General features: G+C 41.4%; 1 pseudogene; it reads right to left on the minus strand.

Moving 5' to 3' along the window:
• Positions 1 to 1159: 1159 nt before the first annotated feature.
• On the minus strand, positions 1160 to 17562 carry LOC115174411 (histone deacetylase 2-like; annotated as a pseudogene).
• Positions 17563 to 24059: the final 6497 nt, after the last annotated feature.

The raw sequence follows: 24059 nt of genomic DNA on the forward strand, positions 1-24059 counted from the left end.
CAACTGTTACAGTACACAAAGGAAACTAAATCTTCACAACAACGTACAACTAGGACATATGGAGAGGACTAGGCGAAGATAGTGGTTTTTTTGGCCTAAAATCTGTCCACAAAAATAAGACCACTAATTTAGGCGTTGTTGTATGAAGGTCAATGAGAAAGTGTAGAAATTGGTCAACATAAAATGTAATTTCTAATTTGCTACGTGAGATTTATTTGATCAAATAGAACAGGGTTCCCCAACTGGCGGCCAGCGGGTTTTATTTGCCCCCCCCCCCAAGTTTTCTGAGCAATAAAAAAACCAAAAACACTTTTTTATTATTGTTGGACATAAGACTGTAAAAACAATAGGAAGTCAGCTCCAAGTGATTTTAATTTGGGAAATTATTATACCTTTATTTCAACAAAGGTATAAGCTTGCACAATTTGTCTTCTATTTGTAGAGGGATCACCAGCAGACTGTCATAGCATCAAGAAAATACCTAGATTTTGCCTTCTTTATTCCTCCGGTCCATTTATTTCTCAATTGCCTAAAAAGCAGCCAATCGGCTGTTTCACCAGTTTTCCTCACCAAGGCCCATGCTTGATTTTTTTTGCAGGAAAAGGATTTTCAAATCACGGGAGAACCAAGAATTAGTTAGATTTTTGTTGTTGTTGCCAAAGTCGCTTTAACGGGGCGTGTTTATCAGCCATGAAGAAAAACATTTATGAAAAGAAAGAAAACGTTATAACTGGGTCCACTATACAGTTTACGGATAAAAGCTCTGATAAAAATCTGTCCCCAAGAATTCCTATGGATAATAGATAGACACATGATCATGTACAAATGTAAGCAAGATTAGAAATTATTATGTTTTAGTAAAAAACTTATATCTTTGGGCTTCTTGCGGTCAATTTGTAGTCTACAAATTATTTATTATTATGTTCCGGCCCTATGACCATCTGATCAAGAAAAAACAAATTGGCCGCAGCTAAATCTAGTCGATGATCCCTGAAATAGAAGGTGTGTAATGGTTAGGTTGTTACGAATGCACTGACATAAGTGGACGCACGTCGCATTTCGGCAACTTTTAAAAAACAACTTTATATCAGAGTTGTCTGTTGTTCACATGCGTATCTGCCCTCTCATAAAATCGCTAGAATGGTCCCACCTGATCTCGCCTGCCTTCCATCTTTGAGGACATGCATTTCCATTGCTAGAGTGGTCCCTCATCCATCTTGTCAATATAAGAAATTATCTTTGATACAGATCAATGACAATAAATATAAGGCTTCAGTTATGGAGTCTGACATGAGGGAGTAGAATCAGCCGAGATGAGCTGCCCTGACTGCCACAGTTGGGACTGTCCATGGAGAGATCACAGGGCCACCATGTGGCTGAATCAGGCACTACTAGTCTGCTCAGTCTTCACACTAGAAAGAACAGATGGAAAAATGAGAGTGCCATTTCACCTCCAATAAGACACTGTCAGGTCTGAATACATTTGTGACTACCTCTAATAAATCATAAATACATGTTCCAACTATAAGTGTAGTCCTGACAAGTGAATATAGCAGAGACTAGCATGGATAACACAGTCACTCTTACCTTTGTGTCAGTTTTCTCAGTGCTTGTTTCATTTGCTTTCTCCTCTTTCATCTCTAACAGCACAAATATACACATACATTAGGAAGCTATCACCACTTGGATGAAATATTGCTAGGTGCTTTTCTATTATCACATTGAACTCAGTGCTCTTGCACGGTTTGTACTCAGGATAAGCAAGTTCTGAATACTCACCAACTTACTCTTTCTTCTCCTCTCGTTCTTTGTCTTCCTCTACCCGGGGCCGCTTCGTTCCTTTTTTGTTATCGGCCACGTTCCTCATTCCTCCCTGTCCCTTGTCCTCCGAGCCAGAGAACTCCTCATCGCAGGCTATCCTCTTGTCTGAAGCACTGACTGAAACGAGACAGGAAGTCACCATTCAGATGCTGCTGCTGGCAATAGGATCCAAAATGGGATCCAAAATGGGATCCAATAGGATTGAATATGGAAAATACAGCCGCTGATACAATACGAATGGAACCGAGGACTCACTGGAAAACAGTGGAGTTTACTATCCTGGCTAAAAAAAATACTAATTAAATGGAACCCCCTGAGTGATATAACTGCAACAGAGAGTATTTACAGGGAAGGTCAATGAGATGGTTCAGAGGATGTGATGGGGTAGAGGAGGCGTGTCTTACTGGACACGGGTCCTCTGTCCTCTGTGTCAGGGTCCTCTGTATCCTCGTCCACTGTGTCATCAGGGATGGCATCCTCAGGGATAGCCTACATCTGCACCACTCCCGGGGCATTGGGTAGCATCCGGTTCTCAAACAGACAGGTTCTCAAACAAAGGACAATGCTTTTAATGTAACGAATATCTGTGCAGTAACCACCATCAGCCCACAAGCCCAGGAGAAGGCTCTAAGAAATGTGGATAATGTGACAATAAGGGAAAAGGAAGTAGACTACACCCCCCCCCCCCCCCCCCCCCCCCCCCCCCCCCCCCCACCGGAATACCTGTTTCATATAGTACTGGCAATGCAGATGCAACAACCTCACAAAGCAAAATTCATGAATATTAGATATCCAACTGGAGTTACTGAAGTACATACGACATGATACATCTGACAGACTCAGTCCTTACTTGATCTTATCCATGTACTACGATCTGTTCTGGTTGGTCATGTTAGATGGGCTGATGTGCAGCTTGAAGTCAGGCCCAAACTACTCGTTGTATGGCAATTCTGAAAAGAAAGATAAAACATAAGGAAGGGACGGGAAAAGTTGCACCCATCTCAGTGAACTAATCCATGTGAATTGTTTGCATTTGATTGTTAGTGTAGATCAATTCCCCATTACATATATCACCAGTAGTACATTTAATGTTAATGCCTATAATTTCTAATCAACAATGTTGTCACGTCCTGACCAGTATAAGGGTTAATTGTTATTGTAGTTTGGTCAGGACGTGGCAGAGGGTATTTGTTTTATGTGGTTCGGGGTGGTGGTTGTTGTAGAAGGGCATTTGATTTAAACCATTTGATTTAAGTTTTTGGGCACTGTGTCATATTCATGTATTTCTATGTTTAGCCTAGTGAATCTGTTTCTATGTTTCGTTAATTGGGGTTGGGACTCTCAATTGAAGTCAGGCGCCGCCAGAGCTGCCCGTCAGTCAGGAGCCGCCAGAGCTGCCCGTCAGTCAGGAGCCGCCAGAGCGGCCCGTCTGCCCGGATCAGCCAGAGCGGCCCATCTGCCCCGATCAGCCAGAGCGGCCCGTCTGCCCAGAGTCTGCCGATGACCCGAAACCAAGGGAGTCTAGCAGCAACCCTGAACTGAGTAAGCCTGACAATATAGAACTAATAATAATTAACTGTCTAATGATTGAGTCTGCCTACAGTGTGAAAAGGAAGAGGTCAGCCTACGATCCGGAACGAGGGGTGTCTGCCTACGGCCCGAATCAGATTAAGTCGGTTGGCATTCTGGAGGACAGTCTGAACCACCACCTGCATAGGTGGGTTGGGGAGGGGGGGTGACGGCAGCCATCCTCCCTTCCCTCCCTTTAGTTTAGGGGGATTTTTGTTGTTGTTTTGGGTTTTGTTTATTTATGAGGTGCGTCCGGGGTCTGCACCTTTAGGGGGGGGGGGGGGGGGGGGGGTACTGTCACGTCCTGACCAGTATAAGGGTTAATTGTTATTGTAGTTTGGTCAGGATGTGGCAGAGGGTATTTTTTTTAATGTGGTTCGGGGTGGTGGTTGTTGTAGAAGGGCATTTGATTTATGTATTCCAGGGTTTTTGGGCACTGTGTCAGATTCATGTATTTCTATGTTTAGTCTAGTGAATCTGTTTCTATGTTTCGTTAATTGGGGTTGGGACTCTCAATTGAAGGCAGGTGTTAACTCTTTGCCTTTGATTGAGAGTCCTATATATTAGGGTGTGTTTGTGTTTGTAGTTGTGGTAGACTGTTTCTTGTTTTGCCTGTTTCTTGTTTAGCTTGTGTGAGCCTAACGAGACTGATTTGTTGATCGTGAGTATCGTTGTTTATTATTTTTGGTGTTCACTTTGAGTTAAATAAACGTAAAGATGAGCATCCACATTCCTGCTGCATTTTGGTCCTCCTTTCCCGACGACAACCGTGACAAATGTTTGTTACCTTGGTTACGGTAATTTCTGTTAATGCATTCAATATTATTATTCCAGTCTTCCCGTTATCATTGTCAGAGTGGACACATTGTTTGCAGAGAGCAAAACCTATGCTACAATTGTGAGGAACAAGTTAGTCAATTTAGTCATTGTCTTTTGTTTGGAGAACTCCTGTCAATGTTGAGCACACAGAGAAGTAGGCCTTCCTAGCCTGCCTGTAATAGGCTACCTGGCCTGCCTGTAAATGTAGGCATATAAATGCGCCCATTTGGGGATCTGATAGCATTTTTGATTGGCTTAACACACCCCCACTAATGACATGTAGAGCTTCTCAAAGTAAGGTTTTCTTCACCTCAAACAGCAAGCAAACAAAGTCTGTGTTTACATCCATTGAGAGTTACAATAGTTCCTCAATGTATTTGAAAAATTGTTCCAGCTCTCTCCTTCTCCATAACCACTCTGCCTGAAAGGGGAAAATGTCATGCTCTGATCCAGTGGAAACGTCATAAAATAGGCCTACCTGATTACTTCTTATCAGCGCTTGACTTGGACTGAAATAGGTTCTATGGTGGCAAAATTACAAACTCTGTTATACGCATGTGCTGTATAAGCCTTAAACCTATACATTTTCACTGTATGTTTCTCTCATGTAAGAAGAAGCCAGTGTTTTTCCTCTCTTGTTTTTGAGTAACTTGGCCAAAGACAAAGAGCCTCAGAGTGACCTCAGTTTTTGGTCCATCCTGTTCTTTTCGTATCTTTCAAGGGCACAGCTGTGTGGAGATATGAAGAGAACAGAGGCTAGCTTGAACAGCAGCGACAATTCTATCAGCAGAAAGGAGTAACAAAACTGGCGTTATAACTTGTTTGTACGCTATGTTCCCATCATGATCTCACACAACTGCTAAACTGCCACGTAGACAGAGGTTGTAATTTCCTATAAAGACTGAGACCCAATTATTGTTGGGCTCTTAACACTGCACTGTTGAGATGATTGTTAACCAGCTCCAGATTTGAAAATCTTATAATAAAAAGTTGTTGTTTTGAAGAATCTACATTCTCTCTTCCTTTTGATTCGAATTTTTACGACGGTTCCGGTACTAATTTTGGGTGCTGGTACTGTTTATATTTTGGTGCAGGAGCTCCACAATACTTTTGAGCTAATATTATATAAGAGGAACAAGAGCTCAAGCAGTTGAAAATTTGAAGTGGCGGTTCTAGACCATTTCAACTGGGGGGGCCAAGCTGGGGCCAGTTGTACTGTTAGAGGGACCAGTTATATTAGACGTTATTGTTGTCATATCGTTTTCTTCACTGCATTGCAGGTATTAACAGGCAAAAGACCATGTTCCGCGTTGCCACTGTCTAATAACGGATGTAAAAAAAGAACAATAGCAAAAATTTGTTATGTAAAAATTATTTCATACTCCACATTTAAGGGGGCCACAAGGGGGTCCAAAATTGTTGTCACACGGGCACTGCCCCCCCCCCCCCCCCCAGAACCGCTAGTGAGTGCCGGTAGTCAGCTCCGGTGATCTCCTGCCCTAGTCAAGTGCTGCTTCTTATCCCTTGCCCAAATAGCCTACAGCATTGTCTGTCCTGAGCTCACAGTGAGCGGGAAACTCTGAGCACCCAGAATATTTTATACAATGTTGCTAGTCCGCTAGCCAAGCTTCAGGCTGACCAAAGTTAATAGTTAATACAATTTTTCAAGTGCGTTGCAGACAGGCCATGTGTAGCCAATTTATAAGATTTTTTTTTTTTTGATCAGGAGATTTTCTACCTTGCGGCTGCAATGTTTTTATTTGTTGGCTTTATGTAGGCTATTTTAACATAGTGTGCAATAGAAGTTACTTTTTAGGTTTGTATCATTTTAGATTTGGATAGAATTTTCAATAACCACATGACAATGATTGAGATATGAAGACATTAAATTAAATGAAGATGTGAATAGGAAAACCATAACTGACATGCACATCGGTAGAAATGGTAAGATAAATTGGCATTCCACATGACAAAGGTGGCCAACTCCTCGTGTAGCCTATTACCGGCAACTTCAGGAGAGTAATGGCATAATCTGCAAAAGCCAGCAGGAGCGGGAGAAGAATAGTTGGGTAAAGGTTAAGGTTTTTCTTCTGGTTATCTAGACCTCTGGTGCCCTCTTGAGACATTTGTCTTATTTCATCAAACCGTAAGCTCAATGCGTATAGTTGATTTTATTAAAACACATAGGGTATGTCTATATATGGAAAAATACACATTTAAAAATGTTGACCGATCAATTGGTCGAAAGAACAGACAACTTTCAGTGGACCAATATTTATTTTTGTCGGGGACTGCTCTAATGTCCTCACACACTTGGTGGAACAATGACATTCTGCTTAGTCAGCTCCCTGTAGGCAGCAGAATGTCAGGACCAGCACTATCCCTGCTTGCGTCCCAAATGGCACCCTATTCCCCATATAGTGCACTGCTTTTGACCAGGGACAACAGGGCGCTGGCCAAAGTAGTGCACTATGTAGGGAGTAGGGTGCCATTTGGGACAAAACCCCTGTCTAGTGTTGAGACCACATAGCATTTTCTCTAGAGACCCATCCCATATTTCAGGTGGAAAGAAGACATGGTATTAAGTAAATCCTTTAAAAGTATATAAATTAGTGACACGCAGTGTTTGTCATTATACCCCATTATACAGCTTGTTTGTAGAAACTGTGCTTATAAAATTATTGCATCTGAGCTCCTAGGGTGTGAGGCTCTCTTCTTTTTCAATTGTATTAAGTAAACCATGAAAGTACATCCTTCTCAGTGGCCTGATATTTTCCCTCCAGGATACAGGTCTAGGCACTGAAATGAGGAAAGCACGATATGGGGTATTTTGAATAGGGTGAACAATATTAGAGGTCAACCGATTAATCGACATGGCCGATTAATTAGGGCCGATTTCAAGTTTTCATAACAATCGGTAATCTGCATTTTTGGAAGCTGATTATGGCCGATTACATTGCATTCCACGAGGAAACTGTGTGGGTGGCAGGCTCACCACCTGTTACACGAGTGCAGCAAGGAGCCAAGGTAAGTTGCTAGCTAGCATTAAACTTATCTTATAAAAGACAATCAATCTTCACAATCACTAGTTATCTACACATGGTTGATGATATTACTAGTTTATCTAGCGTGTCCTGCGTTGCATATAATCAATGCGGTGCCTGTTAATTTATCATCGAATCACAGCCTACTTCACCAAATGGGGGATGATTTAACAAAAGAGCATTCGTGAAAAATGCACAATCGTTGCATGAATGTACCTAACCATATACATCAATGCCTTTCTTAAAATTAATACACAGAAGTATATTTTTTTAAACCTGCATATTTAGCTAAAATAAATTCAGGTTAGCAGGCAATATTAACTAGGGAAATTGTGTCACTTCTCTTGCGTTCATTGCACGCAGAGTCAGGGTATATGCAACAGTTTGGGCCGCCTTGCTCGTTGTGAACTAATTTGCCAGAATTTTACATAATTATGTCATAACATTGAAGGTTGTGCAATTTAACAGCAATATTTAGACTTAGGGTTGCTGCCCGTTTGATGAAATACGGAACGGTTCCGTATTTCACTGAAAGAATAAACGTTTTGTTTTCGAAATGATAGTTTCCGGATTTGACCATATTAATGACCAACGGCTTGTATTTCTGTGTTTATTATATTATAATTAAGTCTATGATTTGATAGAGCAGTCTGACTGAGCGGTGGTAGGCGGCAGCAGGCTCATAAGCATTCATTCAAACTTTACTGCGTTTGCCGGCAGCTCTTAGCAATGCTTGCTTCACACCGCTGTTTATGACTTCAAGCCTATCAACTCCTGAGATTAGGCTGGCAATACTAAAGTGCCTATTAGAACATCCAATAGTCAAAGGTATATGAAATACAAATGGTATAGAGAGAAATAGACGATACGTCATAATTCCTATAATAACTACAACCTAAAACTTCTTAACTGGGAATATTGAAGGACTGGGAATATTGAACCACCAGATTTCATATGTTCTCATGTTCTGAGCAAGGAACTTAAACGTTAGCTTTTTTACATGGCACATATTGCACTTTTACTTTCTTCTCCAACACTGTGTTTTTGCATTATTTAAACCAAATTGAGCATGTTTCATTATTTATTTGAGACTAAATAGATTTTATTTATGTATTATATTAAGTTAAAATAAAAGTGTTCATTATTCAATCACTATTGGTGTAATTGTCATTATTACAAATGTGTGTATAAATATATTGTTAAAAATCGGTCGATTAATCGGTAGTAGATTTTTTTTGGGTCCTCCAATAATCGGTATTGGCGTTGAAAAATCATAATGGGTCGACCTCTAAACAACACACCATCAGGGATGTCAGTGTCCAGAGCCACGACCGTCTCATAGGTCCAGCAGCGGGCCACGTTTGCGGATGGTGTAGCCTCCGCCACCCAGCATCTGTAGGGGAAGGTTGAATGACTTCATGTATTCAACCCACTTGGCGTGGCCTGGTGGAAATACAGCATGGAGAGTCAAAACATTAAAAACGATAGGAAAAACATGGAGGGCTTATAGAATATAATATGCTTCTTGAAGTCCAAGTTAGAGTTGATCCATCCAGTTCAATCAATGACACACTAAAAACGTACAACGCTGGCTCAATCATTACATTTAATGTAGCTACACAATTTTAAAATGGCCTCTTGCACAATCACAGCCAGATGCAATTCAACCAGGAACTGTAGTGTCACTTCTTGCACTGAGATGCAGTGCCTTAGACCGCTGAGCCTCTCGGGAGCCCACAAATTGATGGGCGTGGCGAATTAAACCCGAGGCATGCATAGTAGAATAAAATGTTTGGTTCAGGAGGTTTACACAAACAAAAAGAAAGACACCATCACTGATGCATTTCATTGTATGAGTCATACTGTTTAGCCAGTGTCTATCTGGGGAACACAAACTCACTTGAGAAGCTCCAGAATGGCCAGGACGATGTCATTGACGTAACAGAAGCCAGAGGCCTCAGACTTCTCAGTCCAGCAGCCCAGTTCACCGCAATGTCCATCTGCTGCCTGTTGAGTTTCACTGATCCTGCTGTTCAAGGGGAGGAAAAACTTGTTTTTAGTTTACAGTATTTCTGTTTACAGTAGCTTCACAAGCATATGTTGCAATTTCTAAATCAAGAGGGACTTGTTCTACTGTTTGCAAGAAAAACAGAGGAAATCCAACGTTTTTGCTGGAAAAGAAAACCCCCAGCTTTGCTGCGACATCCACGTCTACCTAGAGCATGTGGTAGTAGACAGACACAGCGGTCTTAGCTGGTTCTGTTCCTCTGAGTGGCTTCCTATGTACTGAAGACATCGCCTGACTAATTATCAAACTTCTCTTGTTGTTTGGGAAATGTCAGTCAAATGTTACCTAAATTGGTCTCTATTATTGCAATGCAGATGACAACTACTGTTCTCCTTCCCCCTTCTGACACCCAGGTGGCGACACGTATCTCTGCGTGCCTGGCAGATATCTCAGCTTGGATGTCAGCCCACCACCTCAAGCTCAACAACACAGAGCTGCTCTTTCTCCTGGGAAAGGTCTTCCCGCTGCAATACCTCTTCATCACGGTTCACAACTTGGTGTACCCCTCAAAGAGTGCAAAGAACCTTGGCGTGACCCTGGACAACACCCTGTCGTTCTCTGCAAACATCAAAGCAGTGACTTGTTCCTGCAGGTTCATGCTCTACAACATCTGTAGAGTATGACCTTTCCTCACACAGGAAATGGTGCACGTCCTAATCCAGGCACTTGTCATCTCCCTTCTGGCCCACCTGGTGTTCAACCTTCACAAGTTCTCCCATAGCACCCCGCTGGTTTCCAGTTGAAGCTTGCATCCACTACAAGACCATGGAACTTGCCTACAGAGCAGCAAGAGGAACTGCCCCTCCCTACCTTCAGGCTATGTTCAAAGCCTACACCCCAACCCAAATACTCCGTTCTGCAACCTCTGGTCTCATGGCCCTCCCAGCCCAGTGAAAGCTCTTCTTAGTCCTGGTACCCCAATGGAGAAAACAGCTTCCCCCTGAAGCTAGGACAGCAGAGTCCCTACCCATCTTCCAAAAACATGCGAAACCCTACCTCTTCAAAGACTATCTTAAATGATCACTCAAAGTCATATTTATCATCAATAGAATGATCTTCAGTTTCCCTGGACAACAATACACGTCAACATAATGCAGGATAAACAAAAGCTATTGTGGGTACGCACTTACCAGCAGAGCCACCATTGGATAGCTGGCAGAACTCAAACAACCCATTAAACACAGGAATATCCTCCCCGACATTGACTTAGAGTGAAAAATTGTTAATTTTTATGTAATTCAATATGAAGAAAACATTTATTTGTATGTATTTTTAACACTAAGCTATGGGACTATGCAAGTATGGGTGAAGTTGTCCCTGGTCCAGTCATAAGGTTATTACAACTCCTGGCCCTAGCTATGGAGCCAACATTGTACACCTCTGCATTTGCTTGCTGTACTCTGACATGTCTGGTTGGATGGAAGTCGGCCAATTACACACGGCTGCAATGCGGTCACTCTCCATCTCCACCTCTGATGTGGAAATGCGATACCCTAGGAAGGAGACGGCCTGCTGAAAGAACAGGCATTTCTTGGCCTTGACGTACAGGTCATGCTCCAACAGTCGTCCAAGTACCCTGCGCACCAAGGACACATGCTCGGAGCGTGTAGCGGAGTATATCAGAATGTCATCGATATACACCACTACACCCTGCCCGTGCAGGTCTCTGAAAATCTCATCTACAAAGGATTGGAAAACTGATGGAGCATTCATCAACCCGTACGGCATGACGAGGTACTCATAATGCCCTGAGGTGATACTAAACGCTGTTTTCCACTCGTCTCCCTCCCGGATACACACCAGGTTATACGCACTCCTGAGATCCAATTTAGTGAAGAAGCGCGCCCCATGCATTGACTCATTTGCCATGGCGATAAGAGGTAGCGGGTAACTGTACCTCACCGTGATTTGATTGAGACCTCTATAGTCAATGCACGGGCGCAGACCTCCATCCTTCTTCTTCACAAAAAAGAAACTCGAGGAGGCGTGTGAAGTGGAGGACCGAATGTACCCCTGACGCAGGGATTCAGAGACATATGTCTCCATAGCCACCGTCTCCGCTTGTGACAGGGGATACACGTGACTCCTGGGAAGCGCAGCGTCTGCCAGGAGATTTATCGCACAATCCCCCCGTCGATGAGGTGGTAATTGAGCCACCTTCTTTTTACAGAAGGCGAGAGCCAAAACGGCATATTCTGGGGGGATGCGCACGGTGGAGACCTGTTCTGCACTTTCCACAGTGGTAGGACCAACGGAAACCTCTCATCGACCTGGCCAAGGCTTTTGACTCTGTCAATCACCACATTCTTATTGGCAGACTCGACAGCCTTGGTTTCTCAAATGATTGCCTTGCTTGGTTTACCAACTACTTCTCTGATAGAGTTCAGTGTGTCAAATCGGAGGGCCTGTTGTCCGGACCTCTGGCAGTCTCTATGGGTGTGCCACAGGGTTAAATTCTCGGGCCGACTCTCTTCTCTGTATACATCAATGATGTTGCTCTTGCTGCTGGTGATTCTCTGATCCACCTCTATGCAGACGACACCATTCTGTATCTTTGGACACTGTGTTAACTAACCTCCAGACGAGCTTCAATGCCATGCAACTCTCCTTCCGTGGTCTCCAACTGCTCTTAAACGCAAGTAAAACTAAATGCATGCTATTCAATCGATCACTGCCCGCACCTGCTCGCCCGTCCAGCATCACTACTCTGGACGGCTCTGACTTAGAATACGTGGACAACTACAAATACCTGGGTGTCTGGTTAGACTGTAAACTCTCCTTCCAGACTCACATTAAGCATCTCCAATCCAAAATTAAATCTATAATCGGCTTCCTATATCGCAACAAAGCATCCTTCACTCATGCTGCCAAACATACCCTCGTAAAACTGACCTTCCTACCGATCCTCGACTTCAGTGATGTCATCTATAAAATAGCCTCCAACACTCTACTCAACAAACTGGATGCAGTCTATCACAGTGCCATCCGTTTTGTCACTAAAGCCCCATACACTACCCACCATTGCGACCTGTACGCTCTCGTTGGTTGGCCCTCGATTCATACTTGTCGCCAAACCCACTGGCTACAGGTTATCTACAAGTCTCTGCTAGGTAAAGCCCCGCCTTATCTCAGCTCACTGGTCACCATATCAGCACCCACTCGTAGCACGCGCTCTAGCAGGTATATTTCACTGGTCACCCCCAAAGCCAATTCCTCCTTTGGTCGCCTTTCCTTCCAGTTCTCTGCTGCCAATGACTGGAACGAACTTCAAAAATCTCTGAATTTGGAGACATATCTCCCTCACTAGCTTTAAGCACCAACTGTCAGAGCAGCTCACAGATCACTGCACCTGTACATAGCCCATCTGTAAACAGCCCATCTATCTACCTACCCCATCCCCATCCCCATACTGTATGTATTTATTTATCTCGCTCCTTTGCACCCCAGTATCTCTACTTGCACATTCATCTTCTGCACATCTACCATTCCAGTGTTGAATTGCTATATTGTAATTACTTCGCCACCATGGCCTATTTATTGCTTTAACTTACCTCATTTGCACTCACTGTATATAGACTTTTTGTTTTCTTTTGTTCTACTGTATTATTGACTGTATGTTTTGTTTATTACATGTGTAACTCTGTGTTGTTGTATGTGTCGAATTGCTATGCTTTATCTTGGCCAGGCCGCAGTTGCAAATGAGAACTAGCCTACCTGGTTAAATAAAGGTGAAATGAAAAATAAATAAACACACCTCCCCGAGCACTCTCGCGACCACCCCGGGAAAGCCCAGGGAAGGCCTAGTACCACAGGAAACGCAGGACAGTCAATGAGGAAGAGACTGATTTTGTTCCTCATGACCCCCCCGCATCTCCATGGCCAGGGAGATGGTGGCCTCCCTGATTAGCCCGGACCCTAATGGTCGACTATCCAGAGCGTGTACCGGGAAAGGTCTAACTACAGGAATAATGGGGATCCCTAAACTAAGGGCTAACGCTCTGTCGATAAAATTCCCAGCTGCGCCTGAATCGACGAGCGCCTTATGCTGGGAATGCGGGGAAAACTCAGGGAAACAAACAGATACAAACAGGTGGTCAACAGAGGACTCTGGATGAGTGTGGTGCAAACTCACTTGGGGTGACGCCAGAGTACCCTGCCTGCTGCCTCGATTCCCAGAGGGACCGACACGGCACCGACTGGCAGTGTGCCATCTGCGGCCACAGATGGTGCACGTGATGGCCCCTCCTCCAGCCTCCCTACCAACTCCATGGGCACTGGAGCGGGGGTGCTGGAAGATGGAACTGACAGAGCCCCCTCTGGACGTCCGCGGGTGATCTCTGGACGTCCGCGGGTGAACGCAGCGTCTCCTTCTCCCCACACGCCATTTGCCCACTCCAGAGCTCTCCCCGAGAGGCATGAGACGAGGGCGGACACTCTCTCCCCTCCCGAGGGAGCTTGGTGAACGGTGGGCAGGTAGAGGTCCAGTTGTAAAAGGAACCCCCTGGCACTGTGCTGCCGTCCCATCATACTCCCTGGGAAGGGAGAGACGCATCCCACGGGGCCTGGCTCCGGACGGGACGGGTAGAGGTAACCCCGGTTGCGCTGGTCGAGGCACTGGAGAGACTTCCTATCTCTCCCAGCGGTCCATGGTCTGGACAATGCGATCCATCATGGCACCAAGATGATGTAACATTGCAGAGTGTTCCTGGACGCGCTCCTCGACTCCTCTAACCGGGGTACCTGCTCCTGCTGACTCCATGGTGGTGTGAAATTCTGTTAAGGGTGTGTTCTGGAGGCGAAGTCAGGTGCAGGAGAGCAGAGTGTGGTGAACAGGCGCACTTTTTATTCCGGTCCAACGAAAGCACAAAAGTACATAAATGTGCCCAAACACGGAACAATAAACAAAAGTATGGTACATAACAATACCCACATAACATAAATACAATTTCACACAAAGACATGGAGGGGAACAGAGGACTAAATACATGCAGTGTGATTAGGGAATGAAAACCAGGTGTGTATGGAACAAGACAAAACAAATGGAAATATGAAAAATGGAGCGGCGATGGCTAGAAAGCCAGTGACGTCGATCGCTGAACGCCGCCCGAACAAGGAGAGGAGCCGACTTCGGCGGAAGTCGTGACACCATAATTCAACAGTAGGTTGTGGGTCATGCAAATTTGGTGTGGTTTCATGGGATGCCCTTGTCCATAATAATAATTTCCGATATCACCTGGATATAGGAGAAAAATCACATTATTCTCCAGTCAAGACAGTACATTTTAGAAATGATCATTTTTATACAGCTAAATTACCGCTAATCAAAAGATCTAAAGAAAGTAGCTACTGCACTACTGCCACAGGTTATAATTACAGTGCCTTCAGAAAGTATTCACACCTTGATTTTTTCCCACATTTTGTTGAATTTAAAAAGGATTACATTGAGTTGTCGTCGTCACTGGCCTACACACAATATCCCATAATGTCAAAGTGGAATTATGTTTAATTTTTATTTATTTTTTACAAATTTTACTAAACAAAAATATGAATACAACATGTAAAAAGTGTTGGTCCCATGTTTCATGAGCTAAAATAAAAGATTGCAGAAATGTTACCTATACGAACAAAAAGCTTATTTCTCAAAGATGTTGTGCACAAATTTGTTTACATCCCTGTTAGTTGAGCATTTCTCCTTTGCAAAGATAATCCATCCATCTGACAGGTGTGGCATATCAAGAAGCTGAGTAAACCGTATGATCATTACACAGGTGCACCTTGTACTGGGGACAAAAAAAGGCCCATACCAAATCATTTGAAATCCATAGATTAGGGCCCAATTTATTTATTTCAAATAACTGATTTCCTTATATGAACTGTAACTCGTTGAAATTGTTGCATGTTGCATTAACATTTTGATCAGTATAATAAAACATGAAAAGCTGAAATGTCTTGAGTCAATAACTATTCAACCCCTTTGTTTAACATCATTTTCAAATGACTACCTCATCTCTGTACCCCACACATACTGAGCATGGATCAACAATATTGTAGTTACTCCACAATACTAACCTAATTGAGTGAAAAGAAAGAAGACTGTACAACAGTAATACTGAGAAAAAAACCCACAGCAAAGCAATTCATTTTTTGTCCTGAATACCAAGTGTTATGTTTGGGGCAAATCCAATACATTAATGAATACCACTTTCCATATTTTCAAGCATAGTGGTGGCTGTATGTGATGGGTATGCTTGTAATCATTAAGTACTGGGGAGATTTTCAGGGTAAAACATTTTATGGAATGGAGCTAAGCACGACAAAATCCTAGAGGAAAACCTGGTTCAGTCTGCTTTCCACCAGACACTGGATAGATGATCTCACCTTTCACCAGGACAATAACCTAAAACACAAGGCCAAATCTACAGAGTTGCTTAGCAAGAAGACAGTGAATGTTTCTGAGTGTCCGAGTTACAGTTTTGACTTAAATCTACTTGAAAATGTATGGCAAGACCTGAAAATGGTTGTCTAGCAATGATCAACAACCAATTTTACAGTAATTCAATACTTATGTAAATTAGATATTTCTGTATTTCATTTTCAAAAAATCTGTCTAAAAACATGTTTTCACTTTGTCATTATGGGGTATTGTGTGTAGATGGGTGAGAGAAAAAAAAATATCTATTTCATTTGAATTCAGGCTGTAACAACAAAATGTGGAATAAATCAAGGGGTATGAATTCTGTCAGGCTGTGGGTAACTGGTGCATGGAATCAGGCGCAGGAAAGCAGAGATGAGTGTACAAGGTAATTTATTCCACGAACAGCACCAGTATAAAACAAATACTAAAGGTGTGTGAAATTACCAGTCACTCATAAATAACGGGCGTAATAACGAACCCGGCAAACAAAACCAGCCAACAAGTAATGACCTGAACATTATAAACAAACATGTACACAAACATGGGGGAAACAGAGGGTTAAATAATGAACATGTAATTGGAGAATAGAAACCAGGTGTGTAGAAAACAAAGACAAAACAAATGGAAAATAAAAAATGGATCAGCGATGGCTAGAAAGCAGGTGACGTCAACCGCCGAACGCCGCCCGAACAATGAGAGGGACCGACTTCGGAGGAAGTCGTGACAAATACGTTCTCAAGGCACTGTGTATTTATTAATACTATCTAGCTACTACTACAATGCAACAGTCAGTTTGCAAGCAGTAGCCGATAAAACAATGCAGAGTATGATCAATGGCTGCTGATGTGTCGACATCATCACACAGGGCCCTTTTGCTAGTAATAAAAGGTACTCATCTAACTAATTTTGTTTATATTTTCACCTTTATAAAACAAATATTACACAACAGTGTCCATATTTGTATAGAATAATAGTTCCTAAAATTAAATATTGAGCAATAACGTTAGAGGGCTAAATTCGCAGTTCAAACAACAATGGCCATGATGAGTGAAGCTAGTAGCGAAGACAGTAACGTTAGCTAGCTACAGTAGCTTACCGGTAATATCTAGATTCTAGGGCATCGTCTTGTAACGTATATCATCATCATAAAGGGAACAGAAAAACAAATCCCATCATGTCTTAACTTGGCAGGCTAGCTTAGTTAGCAAAGATAATGAATATTGCACTGCACTGGAAGTCATGGCTGGGCTAGCTAGGTCCAATGCTCGTCAAAATGAACATGCATTTCTTTACCGTCATAGTAGTAGCAGACTTTCTTCTTGGTTCCATCTGCAATGGTTTAATGGCTCATGTACACTAGCACGCGGTGAATTGCCACGTGCCGCTTCGGCCGCCCAGAGTGGCTAGCTTGTGGGTGTGCTGGCAACATATGGCAGCACATTTGATTGTGCATCAAGAATTCAGCATAGCAATTTTCTATGAAGGTCTGGTTATTAAATGGGTAAATAGTTTAATCCATTCTCCATTTTCTTACATTTTTCTTGGGCTCCTGAGTGGCACAGTGGTCTAAGGCACTGCATCTCAGTGCCCTGGTTCGAATCCAGGCTGTATCACAATCGGCTGTTATTTGGAGTCCCATAGGGCAGCGCACAATTGGCCCAGCGTTGTCCGGGTTTGGCCGGTGTAGGCCGTCATTGTAAATAAGAATTTGTTCTTAACTGTCTTGCCTAGTTGTATAAATGTTACATTTAAAATAAATAAATACATTCACAGGTAAATAGTAAGACACTCTATAAAGTTTTGGTGACAAACATACTGCCGACCATGTTTTCGAATGTTCACATGGCTGGGAGAATCTATTCAAGTAAGTAAATACATTTCGAAAATGTAAAAAAAATATATAGCAAATATAGCGGTGTCTTACTACTCGAAAGTCATCTCAATTCTCGCTCCAAAAACTCAAAAAGCTTATTTTTCAAATTGGCATGTTTAGTCTCTAAATGTCTGCGCAAGAGTGAAGGTTTCATTGAGTTGTGAGATAGTACTTTTGCACATATAACACACTGTGGCTGAGGTAAGGCACTACTCCCAATATAAGTGAACCCCAAATCAACGAAGTTCTCATCATATTTGCACCTCTTCGACGGTCCAACGTCCCTGTCTGTTGTTCGGTGCTTTCCCGGGTAAGCCCGCGGTAAGTAGCTCTTTGGCTGCATCAGATTCACAACTGTCAGTGTCCATGCTAGCTGGGCTAACAACAAATGTAAAATTACTGATGCTAGCATTGGATGTGCTCGTGGAAGCAGAACAACTTGTGTCGTCAACAGGTGCAGGTGTAGTACTGTTGGTAATAGCAGTACTACCAGTAGAGCTGGTATGTGTCTCTATGGACGCGGGCCTTACTTTTTTTAACCGTTTATACATTTTCACGCAAGCGGAATGAGCAACAGCTACATTTGGCTACATACGGACAGTTAGTGGAATTCCTGCGAGAGAGTAACAGTTAATGTGATTGGATGTTAATTATTTTACTAGGCTACTTGTATTTGACATTGTGTTGTTATTTCGCTGAACACGAGATGGTTTCATTTTATTTTTGGCAGTGTAACAAGGCTACCTGGCCGAGAAAAAAAGCTCACCCACACGTATAGCCCATTGGAAAATATAAGTGAACTGTTTGAAAATGTGAAGAAAAAAAAAGAAATAAATCTGAATCACATTTTTATTTGCCGTACCTCAGTTTGGGAATACCTACTCTAGGTTATATCAGCTGTGTCGGTGAACTCCTCCCGCATCTGAACTGGCTACATAGAGGTGTCATGACGTGGCCGTCTTAAGGTACTGTGAGCACCATCCCCCTCTCTTTTTCACCACCTCTCTCTCTGCCCCCTACACCCAGGCTCTGTTAGGCAGGTCATAAATCCCTAGAGGAGTTTCTCTTCTCATGGCCAGACAGTATAGAGAGAGAAAGTTTCACAGGAGTACAAAGGAACTTCTTCCACATCACAGAACTTGAGAACTGAACAATGTCCATGTTTTGGAGAATGTGTACACGGTCAGGGGAGAATCTAGCTACGACTGGTCCATTTCGTTTAATGTTTGTGAAACTCATGAGAGACAATACTACTGATGCTAGCATTGGATGTGCACATTACCATAACTCTGTTTATACAAGAGTCTCAGTTGTGAGGCTTGCATCTAATTGTTGTATAAAATGAATGAGTAAAGATGAAACTATTTGTGAAATTATGTAATGTGATTTTAAACTGTTTATTGAAGGAAACTCCAATTCCCTTTGGAGTTGAACTAAGTCATAGGCCCGCCCCATGAGCACAGACATTGGCCTGGCTGCTGTTTTGAATATAACCCCCACCTGAAGGATTTCCCAGAAGACCTGTACCTCGATCCCAGAGGGAGCTAAGGTTTGAGTAGAGACCATAAACCTGAGTATAAGCTAAGGTTGTAAAGGTTGTTTAAACTCTGAGACTATCGATCTGACAGAATAAGAGCTACTCTTCGATACTAATTACTAGTCTGCAGCTAGAAATTATGTACCCGTGAATGCGAGGACCGACAACCGCTGAAACATCTATCTATAAGGACATTTCTGAATGGGACTCTGAAGTACACATTCTAACCACGAAAGACAGGCTGATGAACTTCCAACAGAAAGAAGGATGATTCCAACAGAGATCACGACACACTGAGCGTAAATATATATATTGATTGCAATTATTCCCGAATGAGTGAGCATTCATGTGCGAAGGATTAGCATTTCAATTGTTATAATTATCAACCGTGTAGTGTCTTTTGTCTTTCGCGCCCTTCTCAGTCCCTTTGTCTACCAAGCCGCCATGCCGGTTTAGCCTACTAGGGCACATCCCCTATCATTTCCTTGTAACCATATCTACTTTGTTTGTTTGTTTGTGCATTTCTGTGATTATTTAGTTAGTTAATATATAAATGATTGAGACAATTGATGTATGGATGATTCATAGTGAAGACTGGGTTCGTGCAGATAACCAAGAATTTACGACATTTGGCATGAGACTAACGTGAGGTAAAGAATAATTCATTAATTAGAAGACTAATTGATCAGATATTAAAATATCTGAAAAGTTGTATTAGGAAAATTATAACTTTGTAATCTGAATATTTTCCTTGGTTCCCAGACTTCCTAGTTAATTACATTTACCTGATTAGTTAATCATGTAATAATAATTACAGAGAATTGATTTGATAAACTAACAGTCTTCAGTTTAATGATGCCAAAGACATGACAGAGGGCACAGCATGATCAGAGATGAGAGGTCACTTGGTCGGGTCAGCAGGAAGTATTATTAAAGAGACGCTTTACATTGAAATACAGATTGAGATGTAGTAAATGTTATAAATTGATTTGCATTTTAATGAGGGAAATAAGTATTTAACCCCCTCTCAATCGGTGTCTTTAATACAGGTAACGAGCTGAGATTAGGAGCACACTCTTAAAGGGAGTGTTCCTAATCTCAGCTTGTTACCTGTATATTTACATTAAAGGTACTGTATATGATTACTGCCACTACGGTGAGCTGTGACGTCAATGGGGAGCGTTATATGGATCGTGGGTCTTGGATGTTGCTTATTCAATCTTGGAGAATGCCTTAACTGAACGCTACAAATTTTTCTCTGTCTCATCATTCCACCCTGTTAATTCAGGTATGTAATGTGCAAAAGAGCAATATGACTCACAAAATATTGAGATAACCAGGTTAACTACATAGGTCTTTAGTTTGGTGATGTTTGAAGGTAATTGAAGGGAGTTTTAACTGATTGGTATTTTCCGCATTATAATTAATGGAGGTTTGCTAGGTTGCTAATGGTTTCCATGTAATAAAAGGGAATAAGATGGAGTCCAAACTTTTTGTACTTTTTTCAACAATGTTTAACTGCTATTTGGTTTATTTTCTATGAACAAAGACTCAGTTTACTTCAGGTAAAATATATAAATATGCGATGTGACCACAGAATGTGTTGAAAGTTTAACAGTTCGCTAGCTTTATGCTAACCTGAATACAACTTTGCTAAGCGCCATATATCTCTAGGCTATTGGGTATCAGCTATTGTTAGCAAACGTCTTGATGGTTTAGAATGTAATGGTTGTAGCATTGTTTAGCACAGGCCTCCAGTCATTTGGAGCTTTATGGAAAATAACCATGCTTGTACTGCTAGTACAGCTCTGTATAATGTAATGTTGCGTATGGTACAATTTGATGGTTTTATATGCCAAATAGCTTTTGTTGTTAGATACTAAATACTACTGATTGAATAGCTTTAGGTTATATGCACTATTCATTTGACTATTTGTGAAAGGTAATAGGCGAATGTGTTATGTGTGTCATAGGGATTGGACCAAAACGCAGCGGGAATATGTATACTCATCTTCTTTTTTATTGAAGAAGGAAAACAAAAATAAACACATTTACAAAAACAACAACGAAACAGTCCTGTAAGGCTACTAGGCTATACAAAGAACAACTACCCACAAAAACCCCATGAAAAACACCCCTACTAAATAGGACCTTCAATTAGAGGCAACGAGGAACAGCTGCCTCCAATTGAAGGTCAAAACAATAAACTAGACATAGAAATAGAAAAACTAGAAAATAGAACGTAGAAATACAAAACATAGAACACAACCCAAAAACCCCGACAACACAAAACAAACACACCCCTGCCATGTCCTGACCAAACTACAATAACAAATAACCCCTTATACTGCTCAGGACGTGACAGAATGTGTTTGAATGTGAAAATGTATGAAATAGATTTTTGAACTTGAAACCTTTATACTTGATACTCAATATGGAATGTGAAAATACTTAATACTACAGTACATTGCAGTTGTAATGTATAATTGATTTTAACAACAGAAAAAAAGATTAACAAAAGATAACTTTATTTTAATCAGTCTTGGAGAATGCCTAATACTGAACACTGCTAACATTTCTCCGTCTCATCATTCCACCCTGTTAATTCAGGACTATTATCTGCTGACCACGTCTCAGTCCGAGGCATGTAACACTATCTATGTATTGTATCCACCCATTCATTGTAATGCTATGATAGTTATGTGCAGTATATTCATTCATCTCTCTCTTTGAACAGAACCACATCCATCTCATATGTCCTCTGGAAATAAAGTTATCTATTTGTGTGTAACTCTCTGTGAAGTTGCCTTATTCCTCTAAGCAGGAAAGGTGTCAGTGAGATACAGACCAGCCTGTCATGGAAAACTATCCCCAAAATAACTGAAGCTCGGCAGCAGTGGTGCTCTCTCATGAAGTAAATGTCTCCCCAAATGATCAGCATCTTTATTATTGCAACAAGGATGAACAACCTGCTCAGATTTTTGTGAAGGACAATTTTTGTTATTGAGTCTTTGCCACTCCATTCCCACATGATTCATCATCTCATTCAACTGCACAGCAGTAGGTGTCATCATTCAATAAGATTAAACTGTACACACAGCCTGACTCAGATACAGTCCAGACAAGCCAGCTTTGAAGCAATGGAAATTAGGATTTGGAAAAATTGGATATTGAACAATCTTGCCAGCTAGTTTGTGGCTGAATAGCTGTTCTGCACTGCAGCAGATCAGAAAATACCACTTTTTACTTTGACCCTCTAATAATAAGATACTAAATGTGGAATTATGTATTTGCTGAGATGTGGGCAATTAGTGAAGGTACCAGGAGTTTCTAGTTGTAATTGAATTGAAATTCCAGACTCAATAGAATGACCCAGTGATTATTATTGAAAGCATCAAGGAAGAGTCTCAGTCTTTGAACCACACGATAGATTACGAGACAAAACAGAAATAATAAATGACTCAGCTGACACGTGTTTACATGTCATTTTAATTCAATTATTTTTTTGTTACAGAACAACACAGTTATGATACAGGATGGCTATTTGCACATAAGACAAATATGTTAATTGTAGTAGAATAAGCATTAGATGGTTTGACAGTAACTAACAAATTACTTTTTTACTGTGGCTTTTCACCAAGGGGAATGGCAAACATGTCATTAATACTGGAAAAAAAAGAATGAGAACAAAGTTACCACTTTAAATCCCTTATTCAACATTTAAATGCTTGACGTATGAGGACATCATCGGAGTCAGAATTTTATGAGAAATCTATGTTCCCATTCCCTCATGAGAATCTCCTACCCTTCTACAGATTTCTGGGTTATATTACGGATACAAGTACGTCATGGTAGTTTGAGAAAAATAAAACTACCTAAAAACAACATAGAAACAAATAAAAGTAGCACATGTTTAAAGAATGATACTGGAATAAATTAAATAACACAAAACTACATTAGAGAGCCAATGCTTTGTCAATTGTATGTTCAATACACATGCAGGAGAAAAGCAAAACCAAAATGAGAACTGTAATAAATGCAAGACTATCACACTCAGAACTGCAAGAACACGTAAGCCTACGTCTTTGTCAAGGTTGTTTTTATATGAAACATTGCCACATATATAGCTTCATGATATAGCCTTTAAATATGTTAAATGTATGTGTTGTTGACTGACAAGTCTTCTTTTAAAATCCACATGTTCACTTAAAATAATCTCATGTCTATCGCTCATTTTAGTATACCCTTCATTCAATATTGGCTGAGATGATGGCAAAATGCCAAGTTTATAACGGGCACAAGTGTCAGACAGGTGAATTATTATGAAGAAAGATCAGGTGCATTAAACTGAATTGTTTTGTAATCACACAACTCACAAACCATTTTTCCTCTTATGCCCCCTTACATATTAAGAAACAAACATACATTGATTCCATTACAGATTTTGGTCACATTGTCATTCTCACAGGGGAGAGTGGGGTATGTTGAGCCATTTCTTTTACATTCAGCCTCACTACGACAATATAGTATTCTTTCTAACAAAGATATCTACATATATTTCAGGATGTTGTGTATCCCTGGAAATAATCATAATTCATGTAAACATAACAGTTTTAAAAACATAGTTTGTCAAAAAAAAATTGTTCTCTTTGCACAACTTATCCCAGAGTAAATTGAGCATAGGGATAAAGTAAATTGAGCCACCTTGGGGTAAGTCGGTGATGGTGCCCTGTGACAGTGGGTGATGGTGCAGGTTAGTCAAAGTTTAATTCATGGAATGGGGGTGAGGTATATCGTACTGTATATTTTAAATGTATGCCTATATTCAGATATAGATGTATCTGTTAAATATGACTTACCCTTGCATTTCTTGACAAGTTGTCTGGGACAGTGATATTGTTTCGATGTGCCAA

Source organism: Salmo trutta, chromosome 35, assembly GCF_901001165.1.
Source record: "Salmo trutta chromosome 35, fSalTru1.1, whole genome shotgun sequence".
Taxonomy (NCBI): Eukaryota; Metazoa; Chordata; class Actinopteri; order Salmoniformes; family Salmonidae; genus Salmo; species Salmo trutta.